Source organism: Cebus imitator, unplaced genomic scaffold (assembly GCF_001604975.1).
Source record: "Cebus imitator isolate Cc_AM_T3 unplaced genomic scaffold, Cebus_imitator-1.0 Scaffold90, whole genome shotgun sequence".
Lineage (NCBI taxonomy): Eukaryota > Metazoa > Chordata > Mammalia > Primates > Cebidae > Cebus > Cebus imitator.
The window spans coordinates 5578561-5606545 of record NW_016107405.1 but is presented as its reverse complement, the minus strand read 5'-3'; the positions used below and the strand labels follow the sequence as shown (position 1 = coordinate 5606545).

The window sequence follows — 27985 nt, the reverse complement described above, 5'->3', positions numbered from 1 at the left end:
CCCTGCCCGGGGCCACACCCCCACCCGCTCCTTCCTTCTCTCCTCCTTCCCTCCCTCACCACCCCGCACCTCCCTCTCCTGATTCTGACTCCGAGCCTCTCTCCCGCGCACGGGCTCCTTCCAGGTCCGTGTCCTTACCGTCCACCAGCAGGCCCATCCCACAGGTGGGCGACAGTCGCGGCCGCTCTTCAGGTCCAGTAGGCAACATTCCAGGACGCAAGAAACTACTGGCAGGAGAACTGGCTCCCCGGGGAGGCTCCTGGGCTCTCCTTCGTCAGGGTCCGCCAGACCCACGACCAGCTGCCACCAGCTTTCCTGAGCCTTCCTCCTCCTTTTTCTCCTTTTCCAGATGACCCTAGCTGGGCTCCTGTTACGTTTGCAAGGTGCATTTTGAAAGGGGAAGGAAAATATGCCTTTCGTGCATCAAAATGCAGCCTTAGAGAGCCAAAAAGTTCCGCGGCCGTGTGGATCTGATGCATTTACCTTAGCGCTTCCTTTGCGTGTCGTGTCGGAGAAGAGAACCAAGCATGGTTAGTTTCAGGCTTATGTGAGTGAACTCCAAGTATGGCACAGAAATCTTAGGAGGCATACTTAAAGGGAAAAAAAAAAATCTACAAGGAGGTAAGAGGAGATAATGCTTTGCCTAATTGCTGGCCCAGGATTTGTTCCTTGTCTGTCCTTTTTAGCCCAGTGTGCATTTTTAACGAAGGCTTTGGTGTGTTTTAGCGACAATGACAAAGAACAATGTAAACTAACCCGCCCTCCTATAGATTTCCTAGTCTCACTCAGCAAAACATCTTGACTAATCCACTGAAAGGAATCCAAGCAGTCTTTGAAGCGTAGGTAATGTGTTAACTTTGACCTGACTCAGAGAAACGCCGTCTTCAACCCTCTGAGGGCGTCTGGGCATTCCCAGGCGTAGTCACCTTCCTTCTCAGCATTTGGTGTGAGGATTGCATGTGTCTCTGGTGGTTTTTAAAGAGCCAACCTTCTAATCAATCCCTAAACCCTATTATGTAAAAGCAAGTACACATTGTGTTTCAATTGAAAATTTTAAAGGAAAGTAAAAATTTTGGCCTGATTACTTTATTGCCAACATATCTAAGGCAAGGGTCTTGTGAATTTATTATTGTTGACTTGTGATCATCCAAACACAGTACAAATAAAATGGTGCATTTCATAATGGTGGAAAGACAGGCACATGTGTTGAAAATAAAGAATGTGTTCAGCAGGTTTTCATAGCTATGCTTTTCACTTCAGTGGACAAAAGCATACCTTTTTTTCTTGATATTGTAAAGTAAGATTTAGAAACATTTAAACTTTATTATCCTAAATTTGATTAGTAGAGAAAAGAGGAAAGAGATAAACCAAATTGCATTAAGTTAGACACCAGGAAAGAACTTCAGTGTTTTTAACTCACCATCCAATCTGTTACTGGAAATCCTCTGCCTGTGTTTTCATCTCTCCAGTATGACAAAAAATGAGACTCTGTCTTCACTATTGACTTTTCCCAGACATGTGATTGAACTCACTCCATCCACTTCCCCATCCCCCAACTGTTGTTTGCTTGATAACTATTAGTGTGACCCATCAAATATAATAGATGCATTTTGAAATAAATTTAAAATTAGTTCTTCTTTGTGATCAACAAGCATGTGAAAATAAAGGAATTAAGAATTAAGTTCCAAAGAGGATTGTAGAAGCTGACCAAGGAATACGGCTGGAGGAGACCCCGAATGTTTTTCAATCAATCCTCTTCTTCTGGAAAGAATAAAACAGTTACTTAGTTCCTACTATTTGCCAGACATTATTCATATAACCACTACAACAACCATGTAAATAGGTGTTATTGTCTGCAGTTTTCAGCTGAGTAAGCAAACAATCAAAGTTAAGTAAATGCCTATAATGATAGACCTACGATTCAAACCTGAGTCTAGTTCTAAATCATTACTCCTATAACTGTGTAATACTGCTTCTAATCAAATCATCCCTCATGTATTTCTATACTATCACTTATACATCCACCTAACTTTTTCCTCACATTAGTTTCATGAAATAATAACTTCTAGAGCTGTTCAACAATGAAACAGGAAAACATAAATCTACAAATTAAGTAGCCACTGGAGTAACGTACTTTTAATGAATTACATTTAACTATAATACTCCATTTTAAGCATGTACATACACATGTACATAGGAAGACCATAGATTTTTATCATAAAACATTACAGCCCAAATTTGTTATGGTAGAAATAAAACTTCACCATTATTCAGAGTTTTAACACAGTTAGCAAGCATGTCCAAATGCACTAATTGAGACATGATATTCAGGATTTGCATCTAGGTACATACCTAATGTGGGAATGAGGACTTATCTACCAGAAAAGTGTTCAAATGTGGCTTAAGGTTATGACTGAAATCCTCAATGTGTCTTCGAAATGTCAGGAACAGGAAACAAATTAATGGGCCAGGGTGAGAGTAAGTGAAACAGTGAAGGTCTTCTCTCCAAGCTGCTCAATAATAGCTCATATCATTTTATAACAATTTTATAATCACTTACGGTTGTTGGGCACTTACCATATATGCCAATTATAATGACAAATACATAGCCTGATTTGCCTTTTTTAATCTTTACGATACCTTAATGGGACAAGTAACTTCTTCATTAACTATATATTACAGATAATGAAACTGAGGAACAACAAGTTTAATATTTTCCCAAGCAAGTTGCACAATTAATAATAACAGAGGAAACTAGGGTTTAAACCTGAACAATCTGTGACCTGAGCCCAAGCATTTAATGACTACACATACTTCCCCTATGGAATTTCCTAATGTTTTAAGCAAGAATGACCTTAAACATAGAAGACTGGATGGCCATTTGTGTGGCATCATTTTAAAGGTATATTAAAAAGAAGAGTGAGGAGGAGTAGAAGAAAAGGAAGCCAACATTTATTTAGAATCTACTTTGTGTTCAGCAATGTACTGGGTGCTTCTTACAAATTGATTTCAATATATGAAAGATTATAAGTGATAACTTTCCCATCAAACATTACTTACCCTGCCAGGTTTCACCATTTGAAATCATGAGAGTGAACTTTCACAATACTTTACTTATCCACCATGTTGAACTTAATTTGAGAGTATTTCTCAGATTCTCTGATGAGTGGGCTTTAATAGTGATAAGTGGGTAGCAATCCCAAATGCACTAAAACCTGAAAAAGTAGAAGAAGAAAAGAAATAGTCACTCCTATAGAAAAGAAAAACTCATTAAAAAATACAAGGACTTGTCAGTTTCACATATGTATTCTGGTTGTGCTTATAAGTTTATCTAAGCTAGAAGGGTAAGAACAGCCACAGCTCTTCAACAGTGGACCACAGTGATTACCTAGGATGTAAACACATATTACAGTCTCACAAAGATGTTTCAGGACTAGAAAGAGGTGTCCTGGGACATGAGTAGGCCAGATTCTAGTTTACTTTTACTGCTTCCAAAATAATGTTTGGTCTGACAATTCTGTTTATAAACACACACGCACACCAACTTCTATTTATATACATACATAACCCCTCTTCCCTACAATCTCCTTGGAGGCACGAATTGCATCTTCTGTTTTCCTTTGAATTCACCACTTATTTTGTAATACAGTATATGCACTCAAACGACCATTTTCTCTTGGGGTTACTGACCTAATAGTTGAAATGTCATTCTAAAGGGCACATCTGAAGATGCATTAAGAGGTGAATGGTTACCATTAATTTTTCACCAAGCAAGACCTTTGTGCTAAAGCAGATGTACAGAATAAGGCAGTATCTCTACCCTTCAAAATTCTGAATCTGGACATCAACATTCTCTGAACATGATAGAGTATAGTGGAAATAGCTTGGGCTAAAGCAATAAAGAGCTAGGTTATCAATCCTGGTACCACCATTCACTTAGCTGTATGACCTTAAGTAAGTTACTTAACCTTTCTGTGTTTTGTTTCCTTGCCTGAAAATGAGGTTAAATATACCCACCTTGGTCAGGTGTCACGGCTCATGTCTGTAATTCCAGCACTTTGAGAAGCTGAGCGGGGAGGATTGCTTGAGCTCAGGAGTTGGATATCAGCCTGGGCAACACAATAAAACCTCTTCTCTACAAAAAAAAAAAAAAAAAAAAAAAAAAAAAAAATTAGTCAGCTGTGGTGGTGTATGCTTCTGATCTCAGCTACCTGCAAGGCTGACGCAGGTGGATGGCTTGAGCTTGGGAGATGGAGGCTGCAGCGAGCCATAATCATGCCACTGCACTCCAGCCTAGGTGACAGAGTGAGACCTTGTCCAAAAAAAAAAAAAAAAAAAGTACCCACCTCATAGGGTTGTTGAACAGATTACATTATGGTCTCTCTACCTCAGTACTATTGACATTTAAGTGTGGATAATTCTTTGATATGGGGGTTGCCCTTGTACTGTAGAATGTTCAGCAGTATCTCTAGCTTCTACTCACTAGATGCTCAGAGAACCACAAACATATCCTAGGTTGTAACAAACCGGACTGTTTCCAGAGATTGCCAAATATCTTGGGGAGAGAAGTACAAAATTGTCCCCAGTTGAGAACCATTAAATGAAATAAATTAAATGTGATATATATACCAAACTTAAAGGGCTTAGAACATAATAAACACTTAATAAATGTTAGAAATTATCATTACATACCACTGGTTATAAATTAGAAATTTATGAGGTATTGCAAAATAGAATGCTACAGAAAACTGAACTCTCTAAAAGCTGTCAGAATTCTCAGGAACATTGGAATCTCTTGTTCTCTAAGAAATTGTTAGTATTTGAACTAGATGAAAAGGGGCAAATCAAGTACTCTTGCAACTGTAAATAATTTTTATTTAGAAGCAAAATTCTATTTTTATATGGTGAAAATGTCCCATTGTATCGAAATAACATTTTAAAGCTCTGTTGTTTGGTTGCTCTAATTTTCAGCTCATCATCGGCGGTATAATTGTAACTGTGTCCAGATGGAATTTGGCACCCTGACGGGTCTTCTGTAACTTAAAGGTAGTTTCTCATTAAGGAAGTCTTAAAGATCTTCAAGCTGTACAAAATGGGAGCTTATTAATGCTGCTAATAAACTGAAATAATTCTGAACAATATCAAAAATACAACTTTGTCATAAATGTAAAAGCTACTAAATTCTCTAGGATTTTCTAAAGCTACCATTCATGAAATATTTTATTGTTCATATGGGTTCTCTTCTCATTTTCCTACTGAAACTTTTCTAGAAACCAGGCAATTCATAACACAGATTAAATTTTCATTGGTGATATCATGTTGAAAGCCAGATACTATATATAGAATTAGATAATTAAAAATTTGAATTCTAAAATGAAAAGTAGTGATATGTTTTCTCAGATGAGTTCTGTGATAATTTACATGCTACATAGAAGAGTTATATTTAGAAAGGCAGGGGTGCACAGTAAATAGAACAATGAATTATTTATTTATAACTCTTTCCCTCTAAATAGATAATTAGTAATCAAAACAGGTAAAACAGGGCACTTGAAGTAATAATAATGAGAGATAGGATAGAAATATTTTATTCCACATGGGTACTAACATCAATTCTGAAAGTCTTGGCTATCAAAACCCAGTCCATTGTATTATTCTCATAGTCTGATATCTCATAGAAGGCAACACGCAAGTTCACCTGGAAATAAAAACCATCCCCCTTTCATCCCATTCATGGAAGAGTTTGCTGTTTAGAGACTTATATCACTGAATGGCAACATGGATAGTATTTTCAGCTATAATTTTTTCAAAAACATTTATTTTATGGTCATTCCTTATACCAGTCTATGACCAAAAACCAAGGACAGGACATAAAGTCACTTAAAGAAGGCTTTTTGGCCTAAAAAACTAAAATTCAAGAATTTACAGGTTTAGGGTCTCCTTTCTGATTTAACTTCCACTATATAGAAAGTGTCTATGAAATCTCATTGTTTTCAGGTCATTCATTGATCCTCAAGTTCAATGTGCTTGGTGAAACTACAGTGATTAACTGCCTAGTCAAAAGGACAGCCAATTCCCAGTTTGGTCACTATGGCTCATTGGCCTCCATAGCCTGCATCCTTGTGTCTGAGACAGTGACTGGAATCTTCTCACCTCAAAGGCTGTTGAGAGGCAACACTGATGAAATGATAGCAAAACACTTTGAAACTCTTATTTCCATTTGCAAAAATTTAAAGAAATATATGAAAATTGCCTAAGTCCTTTCTAGAACAAAGCATATCATGCTAATGAAGCAAAATCAAATTGATAAATTTGTATCATGTTTTTCATCCAAACAAATTAACTTACCAAGTTTTACCTAAAAATATAATTTTTCAAAAAAAGCAAATTTAGTATATTACTATCTTTGCAAAAAAAATGTTATGCATACTTATATGTTGTATAAATTGCATTGTGTGTCTCAAGGAAGACAATATAAAGTTGGTATATTTTATTATCAACATCCCACTTTACAAATAAAGAAACTGAAGTACAAAAGGTCAAATGCCATGCCCAAATTTAAGAAAGAGTGCTAGAATTTGAACAAGCCCAGTGGTCTGGATCCAGAGCTGAGCAGCTAATCACCATGATCTCTGTTTAACTAGACCACATAGAACTCTTTTGTTTATTTAATTAAGAGAAGGTGCCTTATATAATTTGTGTTCTTGCTTCTCTGTTTAGATGAAAACAAAGACTTATCACAAACTGGACTTGAATTTTTTTCTCCATTTCTTCTGAATTCATTGAATGGACCCTCTTCCTTAGAGGAATGAAAAGTATGTAGGTGTTTAGGAGGAAAAGAAAGAACAAGCTCTTTTCTGTGGCTTTACAAAGACTACTTCTATTTCTTTTGAGATTCAGTGTAGTTAGAATCTATTTGATGCATTGAGATGACCCCAATTGGAGTATGCAAACAGAGACATCAAAGATCCCAAGGAGAACACACCACACCGTGAGAGAGAAGGTTTAACGCCAACACCTACTATGTGATGGGAGATGGGTTCTTCTTTCTGCAGCTGAAACTGGAAGCTTGTCTTAACCCACCCATCCTTAGGTGCTGGGTGGGCTTTGGAAACTACTATAACAACTTTGGAAGTCCAAGAATAAAGTACTACTGGCTGACACTAAGGCTAGGAGAATGAGTTTCATCTTCCTCCAGGAACTGCTGTGACCTGTGCAGGGATCTGTTCCAACAGGGTGATAATAGTAGCAGTAGACTTGGATGCATCTGACACTATGGGAGGACCTATTTTCATCAGTGACACAATGCTGTGGTGACAGAGGCTCTTGCAGCAGAAAATGGGGTGGGACATGTGACAATGGACTATTCAGATCCTTCATATTCTCCTTTTTCTAGTGTTTAGAAAAGGAAATTACTTCTTTGAGCCAAAACAACCTTGGAGTTCTTGGACAATTAGGAGTGGAAAAAGTTCTTTAAAAAAAATTTCTAGACGTCTTGCTAACTTCAATGTTTTAAACATTTAAAGCTAAGAAGAGATATGACCTTATTTGTACTGCAAAAATTGGGTGAAAGGAGACCTCCAGGTCACATATATATGTTTGCATAAGCATTGAAAAAAGCCTGGAAAGATGTATGTCATGATCATGTCATAAATTATAAATTTTTTTAATAATTTTTTTTTCAAAATAAAGAACTGCATCTTGGGAAGTAAAGTGACTTTCTGATTCCATTTCACAAATGTTTTTGGAAAGCCTATAGTGTTCCATCTCTGTGCCAGGCAGTGGACAAGTAAACAAAACAGGAATCTGCTACAACTTCCAACAAGCTTCTTGGATCTAAATTTTACTACAACTCTGGCAAAGCAAAGCATTACTTCTCTGAGCCCAAAGAAAATTACCAGCATCATTGTCTCTTTTATTTATTCTGATCTTCTTCAGCGCTGCAAAATCTACAGTAACTCCCTAGTCTCCTTCGGTTTCCTTTTTTTGTACCCACCCAGGTCTGCATTTCTCCTCCATTCCTGTTTTAAGACTGAAAACAAAATCTTCTCAGGAGTCCTTATAGTCACAAAGACGCCCTGTTGGAAGTAGAAGAAAAACACTTTCCTCAGGTAAATTTGAATGTTTAAGCTATAACTAAAGCCCTCTACTATTCATTAGCAGTTAATATTCTTATAAGTCTTGTAAGTTGTATTATCCTGTTTAAGTGCCACAGTTCCACTGTACTTTATTTTTCACATGTTAAGAGCATTAATTTTGCCAGGGTGCAGTGGCTCATGCCTATCACAGCATTTTGGGAGGCTGAGGCAGGCGGATCACGTGAGGTCACGAGTTCGAAACCAGCCTGGCCAAACATGGTGAAACCCCATCTCTACTAAAAATACAAAATTAGCCAGGCATGGTTGTGGGCATCTGTAATTCCAGCTATTCAGCAGGCTAAGGCAGGACAATCGCTTGAACCTGGGAGGAGGAGGTTGCAGTGAGCCAAGATCACACAATTGCACTCCAGACTGGGCAACAGAAGCAAAACTCCATCTAAAAAAAAAAAATGCATTAATTTTTTAATGTAAATTTGAAATCTAAAAATTTTACATTTTTAGAACTCATTTTTTTCTTAACAAAAGATACTAGGAAACTAAAAAATGAAAGTGCCTCAGTGCTGTTTCTCTAAAAGGAAACTCAAACTCCCTACTCATCTCAAAAGCCAGGCCAAGACATGTGAGATGTAAGAGCAGGTTCGTGAGCCCCTTTCAATGCAGATTCCTTACCCAAAGCAAAGCAGGAACTTCACTTCTCATACCCCTCATGTCAGACGACCTGTATGCCCTCAACACTAATGGGGAACAGAAACCTTCATCCTTTCTGCACCTGCCTCGTGCTTGGCACTGTGGGAACCACAGCGACTGACAGCTCCCTGGACAACAGCCAAGCCATGGTGGAACACCCAGTCCCATGCTGCAGGCTCATCGCCAGCCACCAAGACAGCCATCAACTGTGATTGCACTGCTGTTTTCAAGACCCAGTTTGGTCATGATTCTAATTGCCTTTAGGAATTCTTTTTGTTAATTACTTATCCAATAACAAAGCAAATGGCTCTTGGAAATTATTTATCTGGCCTAATGGGGTGGGGGAGAAAAGCCTTTTTGATTATTACATTCTATCCTACTTTCCTTGAAGAAAGTAAAGATGAAAAAAAGGTGATGTGAAATAAATTTAAACATCTGGGAAAAACTGTATCTAAAAGAGTTCACATACAAACAAAAATGAATTTGAGGTTTGTAACAATTTGGATAATTCAAGAAAAATGGACTATTTCCTGTAATCCATTTCTATAATCACTTATTATTAAATTTAAGTCATATTTTCCTTTAGCTCTATAAGTAAACAAACCTTAGATCAACTCATTTTAAAACATATTTTCTATCAGACAGCATGGCATAGGGGTTTAGAACTCTTCCACTGAGTGCGATCTAAGGTTTCTTCATTTATAAAATGGTGGAAAGAAGAGCTTCCATTACACAGGGCTGCAGTGAGAAGTAAATGAGTTAATATAAAAGTAAAAAATTTAGCACACTGATTGACATAGGATAATTAATAAATTGTGTATCAAATTTTACATCCTCATAGTAATGATTCAGTGAATATTGAACTGACTCTTCCATGATTTCTTCCTATGAAAGAACTGAATGTGTATCATTCAATTCACTGATTTTTTAAAAAATATGTATCTTCTCAACCAGTTTTATTTTATTTACTTCATTCAAAAATAAAGGAAGATAAAACTCAACAATAAGATAATAATCAGCCAGGCGTGGTGGCTCACACCTGAAATCCTAGCACACTGGGAGGCCAAGGCAGGTGGATCACCTGAGGTCAGGAGTTTGAGACCAGCCTGACCAACATGGTGAAATCCCGTCTCTACTAAAAATATATTTAAAAAAACAAACAAACAAACAAAAAAAAACATTAGCTGGGCATGGTGGCAGGCACCTGTAGTCCAAGCTACTTGGGAGGACGAGGCAGGAGAATTGCTTGAACCCAGGAGGCGAAGCTTGCAGTGAGCCGAGATCACTCCATTGTACTCCAGCCTGGGTGAAACAGGGAAACTCAGTCTCAAAAAATACAAATAAAAATAAACCCAGTTTAAAAAAATAAGCAAAACATCTGAGCAGACACCATACCAAAAAATATATACAAATGGAAAACAAATATATGAAAAGAAATTCACCGTCATTTGTCATTAGAAAATTACAAATTAAAACAATGAGATACCATAACTTTTTGAATGGCTAAAATCCAAAAAACTGACAGTACTAGACCACTGGCAACAGTTGCTTGTGGCAAAATGGTACAGCCACTTTGAAAGACAGTTTAGCAGTTTCTTGCAAAGCTAAATAAAGTCTTACTATACAATGTAGCAGTCACGTTCCTAGGTATATTACTATACTTCAAGCAGCAAATGGATAAAGAAACAAACTGTGGTACATTTCTATGATATAATACTATCCAGCAGTAAAAAGTAATGAACTACAAGGCACATAAGGACATGGACTAATGATTATTAAATGAATATTGCCAATGAAAGAAGCCAGGGTGAAAAGTCTACATATTGTATGATTTCAATTACATGCATCTGGAAGAGGCACAGCTCTTCCAGATTGCCAGGAGTTTGGGAAAGGAGGGGAAGGGTTGAACAGGCAAAGGACAAGGGATATTTTTAGGGCAGTGAAACAATTCTGTATGACACTGTAATGATTGCTACATGACACTTTGTTTTTTTCAAAACCTAGAAAACTTTACAGCACAAAGAATAAACCTTGACATATGTGAATTTAAAAAAATAATAATTTAGGAGATTGGAGAGGAGGGAACCCTAAAATGGAATGCAGACTGCAAAGAAGGAATCTGTGTTACTAACGTATGAAACAACTTCACTAGAAGTATGAGTGAAATGTTCTGGACTAAGAAACTTTGGAAATGAGTAGAGTCAATAAAACTAAAGATAAAAGAACCTACATCATCACCACTAATTGACAAAGTTGTATCCCACAGGGCTATTTATAATAATTCTGAAACCATTATATACCTAAACTGGAAATGAGAAATTAGATAAGTAGATAGTGGATGGTGGAAGACAGATTTTTCACTATTTGAAATGAGTAGTTAAGAAATAAGTAAGAGGAGGAGGCTAGAATGATCTATACAGTAATTAATTAGAATTGAAGACACCATATGAACTCATATTTAGCTTAATAAAGATACAGTTATTACATATAGAAATAATTATAGATACATGTGTACACATAGGTTAATATACACACACATATTTCTTTGCTGTGTCAGCTGGGAGAGAATCTAAAAGTAATGACATCTCAATAGCAACTAGCATACCACAGTGCGCAGACCTTGGTTTCTAATACCACTCAGTAATAAAAGGAACCCTGACTTTAGTTAATACTAATGCATCACTATTGGTTCACGAATTGTGACAAGTGTAACATACTAATGTAAGATGTTAATAATAAGAGAAACTGGGTGTGGCACGTACAGAACCTCTTTGTAGTATCATCACAATTTTTCTGTAAATTTTAATTTAAAAAAACAGGAGTTCTTTAATTTACTGACATTCGGCACATTTTCTATGCAATAAATAACAACAACTTAGTAACAATATAAACCTTTAATAATTTTTAATATTTAATATCTCAAGTCCAGTGAAATCCCTTCATGTCATTTTAGCACTTTCAAAATTAATGCTCTTCATAGTAATGTTTTTCAATTAGGTATTTCTCCTGAAAGGGTGACTATGTGATCTAGGGCTTACAGCATGACCTGCCTAAATCTGAAAAACTGGCTTAAGTTGGGTTACTCTGTGACTTAAAAAAAATTCTATCTCCAGTGGGATTTATTTTCCAGTGGGAAATAAATCATGTAAAAAACAAAACAATAGTCAATAAATATTTCTTAAAAATTGTTTTAAAAACTAAATTTCTTCATCCCAAGAAAACTCACAGGAAAAAGCAAACCTCCATGTTCTCATGCCAACCCAGGACCCTCAAACTGGTCTGCAAATGTTCAAAAATCTGTAGCAATTATTAAGAGGATGGGATTCATCAACCATACCAAACTTTCAAGGTAATATTAACTACTTGCTATGAGAGTTGCATTACTTAAAAATAAAAAGTGTTAAATTAAAAATAACACATTTTTTACTATGTAACAAACCTGGACAGAAATTAAATTTTTTAATGTAAAAATAAATTTAAAAAAAGAGGCCGGGTGCAGTGGCTCACGCCTGTAATCCCAGCACTTTGGGAGGCTGAGGTGGACAGATCACAAGGTCAAGAGATCAAGACCATCCTGGCCAACATGGTGAAACCACATCTCTACTAAAATACAAAAAATTAGCCAGGCATGGTGGTGCGTGCCGGTAGTCCCAGCTACTCAGGAGGCTGAGGCAGGGGAATCGCATGAACCCGGGAGGTGAAAGTTGTCATGAGCCGAGATCACACCACTGTACTCTAGCCTGGTGAAAGAGCAAGACCCTGTCTCAAAAAGAAAGAAAGAAAGAAAAAGTGAGTTTGTCTGCAGAGTGGTGACAAATTTCCACTCCTATTGTATGGTGTAAAAACACTTGTTACATTTAAAGAGATTCAACCTCGAAATGCTATTGTCTATTTTCTCTAGGAAAATATTTTACTTAAATAACTATATTCAATCTGTAGCTTTCCATCTCTCTACTCATTTTATCCTCTGATACTTTTATATTTATCATTACTGACTTTCAACTTTACATATTTAAGTAGTATTGCAATGAACTAACAAAGAAGTGTAACATTTCATTCAAAATACAAATGCATTTTATAAGTAAAGTTGACCAATAATAGTTTTTACACCCTTATTAAAAAACTTTTAGTAAACCATGTTTTGAAAATAAAATGTTTTTATTTGTAGAACTAATATACGTGTGTGTATTTGTGTGTGTGTGTGTGTGTGTGTATGTGTGTGTGCATGTTTGAGACAGAGTCCCACTGTGTCACCCGGGCTGGAATACAGTGGCATAAACAAGGCTCACTACAGCTTCAACTTTCTAAGGTCAAGCAATCTTTCTGCTTCACCTTCTCTTGTGGCTGGGATCACAGGTGCGCACTACCATGCCTGGCTATGTTTTTTATTTTTCATAGAGACAGGGCCTCATTTTGTTGCCCAGTCTGGTCTCAAACTCCTGGGCTCAAGCAGTCATCCTTCCTCAGCCTCCCCAAGTACTGAGATTACAGGTGTGAGCCACTGCATCTGGCCAGAACAATTGATATTTTAAGTCACTGAGGCATGAAACATGGATCTTTGTTGCTGTCTTGTTTTCCAATTTGAAGCAAACCTATGGTATATCCAGGACAAGCAAAATGCAGGAAATTGATTTGTATTAAATCTCTAATGTGCTAAGCCTTCTGTGTGGGTTTTATTCCCCCACTTAATGCTCCCAATAGCCTTATGAAATAATTATTACTACACATACCATTTTACTCATGAGTAAAATAAAGATTCCAAATAATCTTTACCGTACTTGCCTCACCTCTAGTACAGGTAGTCCTGAATTAGGTCTAACCAATCCCAAGACCACCCTTTTTCACTATATTGTTGTAGGGTAAAATGTCAGTCAAAAAATCAAAATCATTGAGAATAGTAAATTGTAAAATTAATTTTGTTTAAATTTTTAACAGGAGACCTCAAACTGAGAAAAAAAGTTTTTTACTGTGTAACACTTGTAAAATAATTTGGACTGAAAAATTCAGCTGGCTTCTTGATTTTTGGTATTTAGCAAAAGAGGCTATATGGTTTGTCCCCTTGAATCCCAAGACAGTCATTTTATAATGCAAAGGGTAAGAAAGGAGTGAATAAAGAAGCAAAACCCTCTTCTTACCTTTCCAATACTCAGGAGAAGTCCAGTAGATGGGGCACCTCTCATTCAAAGATTCAGGCTAGACCTCAAATCATTGTCCAGCACCTGTGGTTGGCAGAGAAAGTAAAGGATACATTATGGGTGTGAAGGGTAATGGAAGTTTTGTTTGGCTTCAGTATGGAATTCCATGTGATTATATATATAAATGAAGCCATGTACTACGTTTTGTTTGGCAACATTGCACAAAAATGTTAAAATTTATAGTCCTTTCAAATAAGATAACTTTTAAATTTTTGATGGAGACCTTGACATCATTGGGACTATGTTGCATGTTTCACAATTATATAATTAACAGGATTTTATCCACAAATAAGTGAATATTTTCAGATGCCTGTTGGACATGTATATGCCTACCCAACTGGAAAGTACTGGGCAGTATGGAAACTATCCTTTCAGGCATACTTTTTGTTTGTTTGCTTTTTGAGACAGGGTCTTACTCTATCATGCAGGCTGGAGTGCAGTGGTGTGATCTCAGACCACTGCAAACTCGGCTTCCCTGGCTCAAGTAATCCTCCCACCTAAGTCTCCTGAGTAGCCGGGATTACAGGCATATGCCACCACACCCAGCTAATTTTGTTTATTTTTGGCAGAGATGAGGTCTCACAATGTTTCTCAGGCTGGTCTCAAACTCCTAGGCTCAAGCAATCCTCCCGCCTTAGTCTCCCAAAGTACTGGGAGTACAAGAATGAGCCACCATGCCTGGCCTCAGGCATATTTTTATATGTACAAAGTGTCCTCTTGAAATTCTTCCTTAGGTTTTATGAAACTATCCTCACTTTTTTCCATAAAACCCTATTTTAATCACACATGCATATTGATATTCAGTTTCCTAAGGTTAAGTTCTAGCGTGATTTATTTAAAACATTTGCGTGTATTTTACTTAAAAACAAATTGAAAGTTAACAAAATGATTTTTACTTTTGGTGAATATAAAAATTTGTGAATAAAAACGAGAATAAGAAAGAGGCGTGACTATGGGGTATTCAAATTGCAACTTCCAGTCATAGAAAAACCTTTAGTGCTATTATGGATTTTTAAATGTTTTTAACATATGATACACTTTAAATAAATGCAAATAAATTAACAGATTTAAAATAATAAATTTCACAAATAACTTCATCTTTCAAGTTTTTCTACATCTAATTATATATCTCTTACAAGTGATTCTTGCAGAGGACATTTTAGAAGCAACTGCATTTAGTATAAGTTAATTAATTCAAACTTCATCACCCCTTAGGTCCAATGCATCTCTATCCTTGCTCCTTGAAAAATTATCACATCTCTCAGTTGTATGGATGTAGGAGAAAAAGTTGATACCTAATGTTTAACCAACAACATTTTTTTTCTTACTGCTGAATTATAATAATTCATGTCTTGTTATCCTTTTCACTATAAAATAATTTTAGACAAAAGGTTGGGTTCATGTTAATTTAGGAAAATAGGGTTCGAAACATATCATTCTACTAACTAGTCTAAGAGAATGAGATTATATAAAAAAAAAATCTAAATACATACATGTCAAAAAATAAACAATGGTAATTCTTATGATGAGTTCTTATGCCAGGTGTGCCTGATTTATATGCTCTATACTAGAAGGAGAATCACAAAGATACTTAATTCACATATTTATGTTCCTTAGGATATGGATATCTCTAGGCAAAATTAAGCTACATTACCCAATATCAAAGAATGATTATTGATATTAGTTTGCACTCTTATGTAGTAATTTCTAAATATATTGAAGTGATAGAATTCTTCATTATTTTCTATCTGTAAGCTAGTTTTGAAAAAAAAAATTAAACTAATTCTCATGAAGCATTCATCTTTGTTACTAACTCAAGACAGTCACAGAGGATACAATTTGACTCCTCATGCACCTCATAGTGCAGGGAAATATATAATTAGTTAGTCAGGTAGTAAAAATGAGTACTTTTTTTGAAAAGTGTCTGTTCATATCCTTCACCCATTTTTTGATGGGGTTTGTTTTTTTCTTGAAAATTTGAATTCCTTGTAGATTCTGGATATTAGCCTTTTGTCAGATGGATAGGTTGCAAAAATTTTCTCCCCTTCTGTAGGTTGCCTGTTCACTCTGATGATAGTTTCTTTTGCTATGCAGCAGCTCTTTAGTTTAATTAGATTCCATTTGCCAATTTTGGCTTTCGTTGCAATTGCTTTTGGTGCTTTAGTCATGAAGTCTTGGTCCATGCCCATGTCCTGAATGGCATTGCCTAGATTACCTTCTAGGGTTTTTTATAGTTTTAGGTCTTACATTTAAGTATTTAATCCATCTTGAGTTAATAAGGTGTAAGGAAGGGGTCCAGTTTCAGTTTTCTGCAAATGGCTAGCCAGTTTTTCCAACACCATTTATTAAACAGGGAATCCTTTTCCCATTGCTTGTTTTTGTCAGGTTTGTCAATGATCAGATGGCTGTGTGTGGTGTTATTTCTGAGGGCTCTGTTCTGTTCCATTGGTCTATATATCTGTTTTGGTACCAGTACCATGCTGTTTTTGTTACTGTAGCCTTGTAGTACAGTTTGAAGTTAGGTAGCGTTATGCCTCCAGCTTTGTTCTTTTAGCTAAGGATTGTCTTGGCTATATGGGCTTTTTTTTCTTCCATATGAAATTTAAAGTAGTTTTTTCTAACTTTGTGAAGAAAGTCAAAGGTAGTTTGGTGGAAATAGCATTGAATCTATAAATTACTTTGGGCAGTATGGCCATTTTCACAATATTGATTCTTCCTGTCCATGAGTATGAAATTTTTTTTTTCCATTTGTTTGTGTCCTCTCTTATTTCCTTGAGCAGTGGTTTGTAGTTCTCCTTAAAGAGGTCCTTCACATCCCTTATACACTGTATTCCTAGGTATTTTATTCTCTCTGTAGTGATTGTGAATGGGAGCTCATTCATGATTTGGCTCCCTGTCTATTTTTGGTGTATAGAAATGCTTGTGATTTTTGCACATTGATTTTGTATGCTGAGACTTGCTGAAGTTGCTTTTCAACTTAAGGAGTTTTGGGCTGAGACGATGGGGTTTTCTAAATATGCAGTCATATCATCTGCAAACAGAGACAATTTGACTTCCTCTATTCATATTTGAACATCCTTTATTAGGCAACCAACAAACACATGAAAAAAAGTTCATTAGAGAAATGCAAATCAAAACCACAATGAGATACCATCTCATGCCAGTTAGAATGTAAATTGTTAAAAAAAAAGTCAAGAAGCAACAAATGCTGGAGAGGATGTGGAGAAATAGGAATGCTCTTACAGTGTTGGTGGGAGTGTAAATTAGTTTGACTATTGTGGAAGACCATGTGGCAATTCCTCAAGGATCTAGAACTAGAAATACCATTTGATCCAGCAATCCCATTACTGGGTATATACCCAAAGGATTATAAATCATTCTACTATGAAGACACATACACACATATGTTTATTGCAGTACTATTCACAATAACAAATACATAGAACCAACCCAAATGCCCATCAATGATAGACTAGATAAAGAAAATGTGACACATATACAACCATGGAATACTAGGCAGCTATAAAAAGGAATGAGTTCATGTTCTTTGCAGGGACATGAATGAAGCTGGAAACCATCATTCTCAGCAAACTAACATAGGAACAGAAAACCAAACACTGCATATTCTGATTTATAAGTGGGAGTTGAACAATAAGAACATACGGGCACAGGGAGGGGAACATCACACACCAGGGCCTGTCAGGGGGTCGAGGGCCAAGGGGAGGGATAGCATTAGGAGAAATACCTAATGTAGAAGACGAGTTGCAGCAAACCACTATGGCACATGCATGCCTATGTAACAAACCTGCACGTTCTGCACATGTATCCCAGAACTTACAGTATAATTTTTTTTTTTAAAAAAAGAGTACTTTAGTTCTCTGACCTTTGAAGTGTAAAACAACTAAAAGTTAAATTTATACATTTAATTAGACTTTAACAACTTTCAAGCTTATTTCTGAATAGCATGATCACACAAAAATAGAAATTTATGGTATAATATTTATATATAGCATCGTTTTGGTGTGTAATTAAACTGAACTCATTTCAGTTAACATTTCAGAGATTTACATGAAGGGGCCCTCACATACAGTCTAGAGTGTCCTCTGGTCAAGGCCTTGGACAAACAGTCCTAGAAATAAACTGACAAGACAGAAAGAAGAAAATCAACATACAAAACGTGCAACATTACACTTGTGTCCAATTATTAGACTATGCCAACTGAAAAGTACCATGAGCTAAATATTTTAGAAATCCTATAATTATCTTATAAACAGCACAATCACACTGGGGATTGTTGCGGGCATGTATGTGTTTTCATCACACCCATTTGTTTGAAGTAACATTTAAAATATGCCACAATTTTCTAACCCTGGCATTTCTTCAGTTTTTAATATACTGAAGGTCTGAAAAAATACAACTAACCCTAGTCTCTCTGAATGGCTCTGCCAGTTGCAGGACACCATGCTAATTTCTGGGGACACCAAGACACAGTCCCTGCTCTCAAGGACTTTATAGTTGGCATATAAAGAAAAACAAATATATGAATACCTATAATAGATGATAGAATATAATGAGGGCCACTCTACAGATGCAAATAGCCAGGAGACTTACAGGCACCAAAGATCATTTCCAGTTAAGAATAAGATATGTCTTCAGGAGAAAATGTCATTGACAATGGGCCTTGAAAGACAAGGGGCCACTGACAGCAGAGACAAGTGAGAAAGATTTGAGTGGAAAGGGACATACTTTAGAAATAGCACTGTTTGCACGGTTTGTGAAAAGCAGAGGAAGGAATAAATGTGGAAAATAAAATTGGGACCTTGTTCAGAGTCTCAAATGGCAGAAAAAGGAATCCCGTGCTTACTACCATCGGCAAAATGAAGTCAGTATGGGGTTTTGAGTAAGGAAACAACATCAATGTGTTGCATTTTAGAAAGAAAAAAGCAGAATAAATATACATGGTGGCCTAGTGGAGAAAGAAGACATATGAGAAATCAGTAAAGAAGCTGTCACAGCAATCCCAGGCCTGAAACTTCATCACTCTGCCTAATTGGAAGAATTTCCTTATTGCTTAGTCCCGAGAATCATTTCCTTGTGTTCTCCAATACACCTATGTCCTAAGCTATAATAACTATAAGGCTGTATTCATTAGATGACCTGAGGAAGTTCATTTTTGTCTAGTATTTGGAAATACTCCTTAGAATGACCAAGGGGAGCCCTCATACAAAATCTTGCTTGACAGTTTAAAAAAGATTCAAGGAAAGAAGTAATTTCTAGTACTTGGAATGAGCGTTAAGGGGATTTATCTTCCCAGGACTTACTCAATTTCTCTCTGCTGCATTACTTCCAGAACAATGGCATTATTCAAGCTGAAAAGGCAAAAATCCAAGTTGCCACCTGACCTTTGATTTAACAAATGTTACGTGAAAGCTATTCTGAACTGCTGAATTACATAGTTTATCATATCATCTAATGTTCTAAAAAAGATGTTTCATTATTAATTAGACAAATTTAAAGTTTCAAGAGAAAACATCCTAATATACCTACTAAAACTGTATTTAAACATTCCTGTAAGGTATACTGTTGCAAAAAAAAAAAAAAAAGAAAAAAAACTCTATCACATCCCATTTGAATTTCATTCAATTATGTTTATAAGATAGATTACTTGATTAATAAAACTGAAAACCATGCTTAACAACTCTGCATGTTGAAGGAAATGACCAAATGGCTACATTAAGTTGTCTATGGAAAATATTCACATCATTGAATTAGAAAACCAGCAAAGGAAAAAGTCTAATTAATTGAATTACCCAAAATAAAAGGGGACATTTTAGATATATCACTTTAAAACATAAAGAATATTCAGACTTTTCAATATAATTTAAAAAATTAATGAACTTAATTAAAAATTCAAAGTACTAATTTCATTGGTGATTCATTAAGCCAAATATACATAAGAAATTAAAATTTATACTTAGATCAGTTATTTTCAAAATAGCATAACTAAAGAGAAAACAAAATAGATCACTTTGTAAATATATCAAAGAAGTGTTTTAAATAGTTGAATAGAGGATGAGGTGCTTTTACAGTATTTTCTTTTGCCTTCCTTACCCGCCCTCTGCTGGTGAAAAGAGAAAAGTGAAAAGTAAAGACGCTTCAAACATCCTGGAAAAGCACACTTCATACAAGAAATATTTAGTGTTACAAAATTTTTCATAAGGCCAGATTAATTAGCCATCATATTCAATTAATTTGCCACCACTCTTCTTGGAAGCAATATTCATACATTAAATATTGCCTGTGAGTTAAGATTGGAGTAAAAAAAATGAGAAAGATTTAGAAATATTTCACTATTTAATATAGTTTATGCTAAAATAAGAATGCAAACATCTAAAAATATTCTGAAAGTCATTTTATGCCATTTTTTTGAGAAGGAGTTTTGCTCTTTGTTGCCCAGGCTGGAGTGCAGTGGTGTGATCTCAGCTCACTGCAACCTCCCCCTCCCTGGTTCAAGCGATTGTCCTGTCTCAGCCTCCTGAGCAGCTGGGATTACAGGCACTCCCCACCATGCCTGGCTAATTTTTGTATTTTTAGTAAAGACAGGGTTTCACCGTGTTGGCCAGGCAGGTCTCAAACTCCTGACTTCAGGTGATCCACCCGCCTCAGCCACCTAAAGTGTTGAGATTACAGGTGTGAGCCACTGCGCCCAGCAATTTTATGTTATTTCTATCTTTACATCCTTATTGACAAAATAAGCATGGACTAGATGTGAGTTCCAATAGCAGTAGTCATAACTGATTGAATGACCATATCCAAAAGGGTCTAATGGATCACTGTGAGCCAAGATAGAGGTTAATAAGGATGGTCTGCAGGGCTTTATCTTTAGTCCTCCCTGACCAACATTTTCACCAACGTTGAATACAAAATTAAGTAAATCCCAATCCATGAAGATTTCAACAGACTGGAAATTGAACAAATTCTATCAAAATAAAATGCACAAGCATGAGGTTTGTGGTGCTACGATTTGTGAAAGAGATTCTGATATTTCAGTTAGTAACAAACTCAAGAGTAAAATGGGATGCAAATATAAAAAACTTAATAGTAATTTATATCTTAGGTACTTGATATGTGCCAAACCTACATTGAGCAGTTCACATATGTTCTAAAAACCCAGACTAAAACAAATTTGGATTGGTAATTGACTCATCTACTGCCCAACTCCAATTCTCAAAAAGGGATGAGCTAGAATTCTTTTATTGGGGTAAAAGGATTAGGAAATGACTGTTTCTATGTATTTTTCAGATTCTCCCAATACAAAACTTAATTTGTTAAGTGCCACATAAGTTTCAGTGTCTTTATATTGTGCTTATTATGAAAGTACAGCCTTATCAATTGCACAATATGCAACCCTACATTTTAGGTAACTAGAATTTTTAGACCCACCTGTGGACAATTTTTCCTTCTAAAGTTAATTTTTTAAAATTTAACATACATAAAGTACACAATTCATATATATGTGCTATATACGTATATATGTTATATATACAGATATAGACAGATAGATATAGATACACATCTCAACAAACTTTTACAAAGTGAATACATCCAGGTAACTATCACTAGATCAAGAAAAACATATATCAGCAAAACAGAATCCTCCCTGAAAGATAGTCATCTTTCAATCATTATCTCCTCCCAGAAGAAACTATTCTGACTTCTGCCACTATCAATTTGTTTAGCATGTTTTTGAATTTCAGGTAAGTGAAACTGCAGTATGTACTCTTCAGTGTCTCGCTCCTTTCACTAAATTTGTGTTTGTAGGATTCATTCATGTTATTGTATAAAAAGGTAACTATTTCCTTACTACATAGTATTCCATTGTATGTATACACTTGATAAATTTATCATTCTACTGTTAATAAATGTCTGGATTGTTTTCGTTTTGCATTTTAAGGTATATGCAAGGAGGCAAAAAATCTGTGTCACAGGATTTGCATATGTTCAATTTTAGTAAATATTTCTATTGTTTTCCAAAGTGTTAGTACCAATTCATAATTGATATTCTACCAAGAGCATATGGAAGTTCTAGTTATTCCACCACTAAGACAATACTATGTATTACCAGGGATTTTGTTTTAATATTGGTCATTGTGGTAAATAGAATTCTTTTGTAGTTTAAAATTACATTTTCTGATAATTAATGATTTTGAGTACATTTTTATATGTTTATTGGCCAGCTGAATATATTCATTTGCAAACTACCTGCTCATTTTTCTGTTATCTTGCATGTTATCTCTCATTGATTTTTAGGAGTTTCTTCATATATTCTGGATATAAGTTCTTCCTCAGATATAGTATATTGATTGCAAATATCTTCTTTCCCTCTGTAAGTTGACTTTTCACTTCTATTAATAGTATCACTTCATGAAAATAGGTTCTTAATTTTAATGAAGTCTAATTTATTAATTTTTTTCCTTTATATTTAAGGGCTTTTGTAGCCTATTAGAAATCTATAAGCATCTTAAGAGCAAAACATGAACTTTAATCTCTAGTATCTTGGCCTCTCTAGTCATGGCTACTAATCTTGAGCCATGATGAAGAGGAAGAAGGTAGGAAACATTTGACATTGTCTTCAAATATTTGAAATGCTCATAGGGATGAAAACATTAGACTTGTTCTGCATAGTCTCATGAAAGGAATAAGACCCTAGGCTAGAAAGTAAAAGGATGAAGATGCACTCTCAACATAAAACAGTATGTCTGATAGTCCAATGATGAAATGAGACTGTGTTCTTCCTGACACTGGAAGTGTTAAAGCATAGATTAATGGACAGTTTAACAGATAACCTTTAAGCTAATTCATCTGGCTTTAAAGGTGTGACTACAGCATGTGACGTGGGACAGTATAGTTGCCTTATATGCCATCAGCTTAAGGACTGATTAAGGCCAGGAGTTCAAGACCAGCCTGGGCAAGATAGGAAGACCCTGGCTTTACAAACAACAACCAAATTAATGAATTAATTAAAAACAAGTTAGGGTTGAAGTCTCATAATATCCTTTTTTTCTTAATAGAATACATGAACCTACATAAACCCTTTTTTCAACTATCTATATTTTCAGTCTCTATGACTTCTACTTCTTAAATAATATAGTAATTCTCTTCAAAATTTTTCTTTTGAAATTTTTAAGGGAAGATCTCTACTTCTAATATTCCAGGATTTATCAAAAAGGATTCTATTTGTCCTAAATATATCCTTCATGATTTAACTCCAATCATTTTGCCTTTCTACCTTCATCTATTCAGAAGAAAAATTCTCTTATTTGTTAGTTGATAACACAGCAACAACAAAATCCTTCTATTCTTTGTTTACCCTAAAATGTCATTCCCTACATGTTCTCCTATAGCTTTATATATTTTTTCTTAAAAATTTTTTGTGGGTTCACAGGAAGTGATATAGAGTACATGAGATATTTTGGTACAGCATGGAATGTGTAATAATATGGAAAATGGGGTAACCATCCTCTCAAGCATTTATCCTTTGTGTTATAAACAATCCAATTATGCCCTTAGTTATTTTTAAATGTATAATAATTATTATTGACTATAGTCCCCCTGTTGTGCTATCAAATTCTAGGTCTTATTCATTCTTTCTAATTTTTTTCATACCCATTAACCATCACCACTTCCCCCCTTACACAGCCTCTAGTAACCATCATTCTATTCTCCATCTCCATGAGTTCAATTGTTTTGAGTTTTAGATCCCACAAATAAGTGAGAATGTGATGTTTGTCTTTCTGTACCTGACTTACTTCACTTAACATAATGACCTTTATTTCCAATGATGTTGTCACAAATGACTGAATCTCGGTTTTTTATCACTGAATAGTACTCCATTGTGTACAAGTACCACGTTTTCTTTATCCATTCATCTGTTGATGGACACTTAGGTTGCTTCCAAATCTTGGCTATTGTGAACAGTGATGCAACAAGCATGTGAGTTCAGCTATCTCTGTGATATACTAATTTCTTTTCTTTTAGGTATATACCTACCAGTGCGATTGCTGGATCATATGTTAGTTTTTTTGAGGAACCTTCAAACCATTCTCTATAGTTGTTTTACTAATTTACATTCCCACTGATAGCGTACAAGGGTTCCTCTTTCTCCACATCCCTGCCAGCATTTACCATTGACTATCTTTTGGATAAAAGCCATTTTAACTGGGGTGAGATGATATCTCATTGTAGTTTTGATCTCAGTGTATTTCACCGGTGATCAATGAGGCTGAGCAATTTTTCATATGCCTGTTTGCCATTTGGATGTCTTCTTTTGAGAAATGTCTATTCAAATCTTTGCCCATTTTTAATCAGATTATTGGACTTTTTTCCTATAAACTCCATACATATTCCAGCTATTAATTTTTTTGTCAGATAAATAGTTTGCAAATATTTTCTCTCATTCTGTGGGCTATCTCATTGTCTCTTCACCTTGTTGATTGTTTCCTTTGCTCCACAGAAGGCTTATAACTTGATGTGATCCCATTTGTCCATTTTTGCTTTGGTTGCCTATGCTTGTCGGGTATTGCTCAAGAAATTTTAGCCCAGACCAATGTCCTGGAGATGTTCTCTCAATGTTTTCTTGAAGTAGTTTCATAGTTTAAGGTCTTAGATTTAAGTCTTTAATCCATTTTGATTTGATTTTTTATATGGTAAGAGATAGGGGTCTAGTTTCATTCTTCTGTATATGCTTATACAGTTTCCCCAATACCATTTATTGAACAGACTGTATTTTCCCAGGGTATGTTCTTGGCACTTTTGTCAAAAATGTGTTCACTGTAGGTGCGTGGATTTGTTTGTGGTTTCTCTTTTCTGGGTTTTTTGTTCCATTGGTCTGTGTGTCTGTTTTTATGATGGTACCATACTGTTTGGGTTATTACAGCTCTGTAGTATAATTTGAAGTCAGATAATGTGATTCCTCCAGTTTTGTTCTATTTGCTCAAGGATAGCCTTGGCTATTTTGAGTCTTTTGTGATTCCATATACATTTTAGGATTTTTTTTTTCTATTTCTGGGAAGAATGTCATTAGTATTTTGACAGGGATTGCATTGAATCTGTAGATTGTTTTCAGTTATATGAACATTTTAACAATATTGATTCTTCCAATACACAAACATGGAATATCTTTCCTTTTCTGGTGTCTTCTTCAATTTCATCAATGTTTTATAGTTTTCATTGCAGAGCTCTTTAACCTCTGGTTAATTCCTAGGTATTTTACTTGTGGCTATTTTAAATGGGATTACTTTTTAAAATTCTTTTTCAGATTGTTCACTGTTGGCATATAGAAATGCTACTGATTTTTGTATGCCGATTTTATATCCTAAAATTTTACTGAATTTGTTTATCAGTTCTAATAGTTTTTTTGGTGGAGGTTTTAACTTTTTCCAAATATAAGATCATATCATCTACAAACAAGGATTATTTGACTTCTTCCTTTCCAATTTGGATGCCCTTTCTTTATTTTGCCTGATTGCTGTAGCTGAGGCAGTATAATTCCAGTACTATTTTGAGTAACAGTGGTGAAAGTGGGCATCCTTGTCATCTTCCAGATCTAAGAGAAAAGGCTTTCAGTTTTTCCCCATTCATTTTGACACTAGCTGTGGGTCTGTTGTATGTGGCTTTTATTATGTTGAAGTATGTTCCTTCTATATCAAGTTTTTTTAGAGTTTTTGTAATAAAGGGATGTTGAATTTCATCAAATGCTTTTTCAGCAACAATTGAAATGATCATATGCTTTCTGTCCTTCATTCTGTTGATATATCACATTGATTGATTTGCATATGTTGAACCATCCTTACATCCCTGAGATAAATTCCACTTGGTCATGATAAGTGACCTTTTACTGTATTGTTGAATTTGGTTGCAGGTATTTTACTGAGGACTTTAGCAGCAACATTCATAAGGGATATCTGCCTGTATTCTTTTTTTTTTTTTTTTAATGTGTATTTGTCTGGTTTTGGTCTCAGGGTAATACTGGCCTCACAGAATTAGTTTGGAAGTATTCCCTCTTTGTGTATTTTTTGGAGCAGTTTGAGTAGGATTGGTATTAGTTCATTAAATGTTTAGTAGATTTCAGCAGTGATGCTGTTGGGTCCCGGGCTTTTCCTTACTAGGAGACTTTTCATTAAGGTATCCATCTCATTACTTGTTATTTGTCTGTTCAGGTTCTGGATTTCTTCATGGTTCAATCTTGGTAGGCTGTATGTGTCTAGGAATTTATCCATTTCTTCTAGATTTTCCAATTTATTGCTACATAGTTGCTCACAGCAGCCAGTAATGATCATTGAATTTCTGTGGTATCAGCTGTAACATCTCTTATTTATTCATCTCTTATTTTATATGAGTCTTCTATTTTTCTTAGTCTGGCTAAAGTTTTGCCAATTCTGTTTAACTTTTCAATAAACTAACTTTTGTTCCATTGATTTTTTTGTATTGTTTTTATTTCAAGTTCATTTATTTCTATCCTGTTCCTTATTATTTTTCTTCTTCTAATTTTGAGTTTGCTTTGCTTTAGCTTTTCTAGTTCTTAAGATGCATCATTGAGTTATTTACTTAATTTTTTCATCATTTTTTATGTAGGCACTTTTAGCTATAAATTTCCCTCTTAGTACTGCTTTTGGTGTATTCCATAGGTTTCAGTATGTTGAGTTTCCATTATTATTTGTTTCAATAAATTTTTCAACTTCCTTAATTTCTTCATTGAACCACTCAGCATTCAGGAGCATATTGTTTAATTTCCAAGTTATTTGTATAGTCCAAAATTCCTTTTGTTACTGATTTCTAGATTTGTTCCATTGTGGTCAGAGAAGATGCTTGATATTAATTCAGTTTTTTTCAGTGTTTTGAGGCTTGCTTTGTGACCTAACATATGGTCTATCCTTAAGAATGATCCATGTACTGAAGAGAAAAATGGATATTCTGCAGACATTGGATGAATTGTTTGGCCCACTTGTTCTATAGTGTAAATCAAGTCCAATGTTTCTTTGTTGATTTTCTCTCTGGGAGATCTGTCCAATGCTGAAAGTGGAATGTTGATGTCTCCTGCTATTATTGTATGGCAGTATATCTCTCTCTCTCTTTAGCTCTAATAATATTTGCTTTATATAGCTGGGTGATCCAGTGTTGGTGCATATATATTTACAAACATTATATCCTCTTGCTGAATTAATCCGTTTATCATTATCTAATTATCTTGTCTCTTCATACAGTTTTTGTCTTAAATCTATTTTGTCTGATATAAGTATGGCTACTCCTGCTCTATTTTGGTTTCCATTGGTATGGAATATCTTTTTCCATCCCTTTATTTTCAGCCTATATGTATCTTTATAGGTGAAGCATGTTTCCTGTAGACAATAGATCATTGGGTCTTATTTTTTTCAGCCACTCTCTGTCTGCTGGTTGGAGAGTTCAGTCCATTGACATTCAGCATTATTGTTGATATGTAGGGAGTTACTCCTGCCATTTCATTATTTATTTTCTGGTTGTTTTACAGTCTTCTGTTCAGTGAAGGTGATTTTCTCTAGTGGTGTGCTTTAATTTCTTGCTTTTTTGTGTGTCTGTATTGTTGTTTTTCAATTTAAAGTTACCATAAGGCTTGTCAATACTATCTTATAGCCCATTGCCAATTATTTTAAACTGATGACAACTTAACACTGATTGCATAAACAAACACAAAAAAATTAAAACTCTACATTTTAAATTTGTCTCCCTGCCTTTTAACCTTTGTTTCCTTTATGTCTTATTGTACTGTATAGGCCTTAAAAAGTAGTTGTCATTATTTTTTATTAGTTCGCCATTTAGTGTTTCTATATAAGTTGAGAAGTTTACATACCACAATGACAGTGTCATACTGTTCTTTATGTTTCTGTGTGCTTGCTATTACCAGTGAGTTTTGTACCTTTAAGTGATTTCTTCTGGATCATCAACATCCTTTTTTACAGACTGAAGAACTCC

General features: G+C 35.2%; 1 pseudogene; it reads left to right on the top strand.

Moving 5' to 3' along the window:
- The first annotated feature begins 409 nt into the window (after positions 1–409).
- LOC108308947 overlaps positions 410–27985 on the top strand; it is a 38310-nt pseudogene continuing 10734 nt past the window's right edge.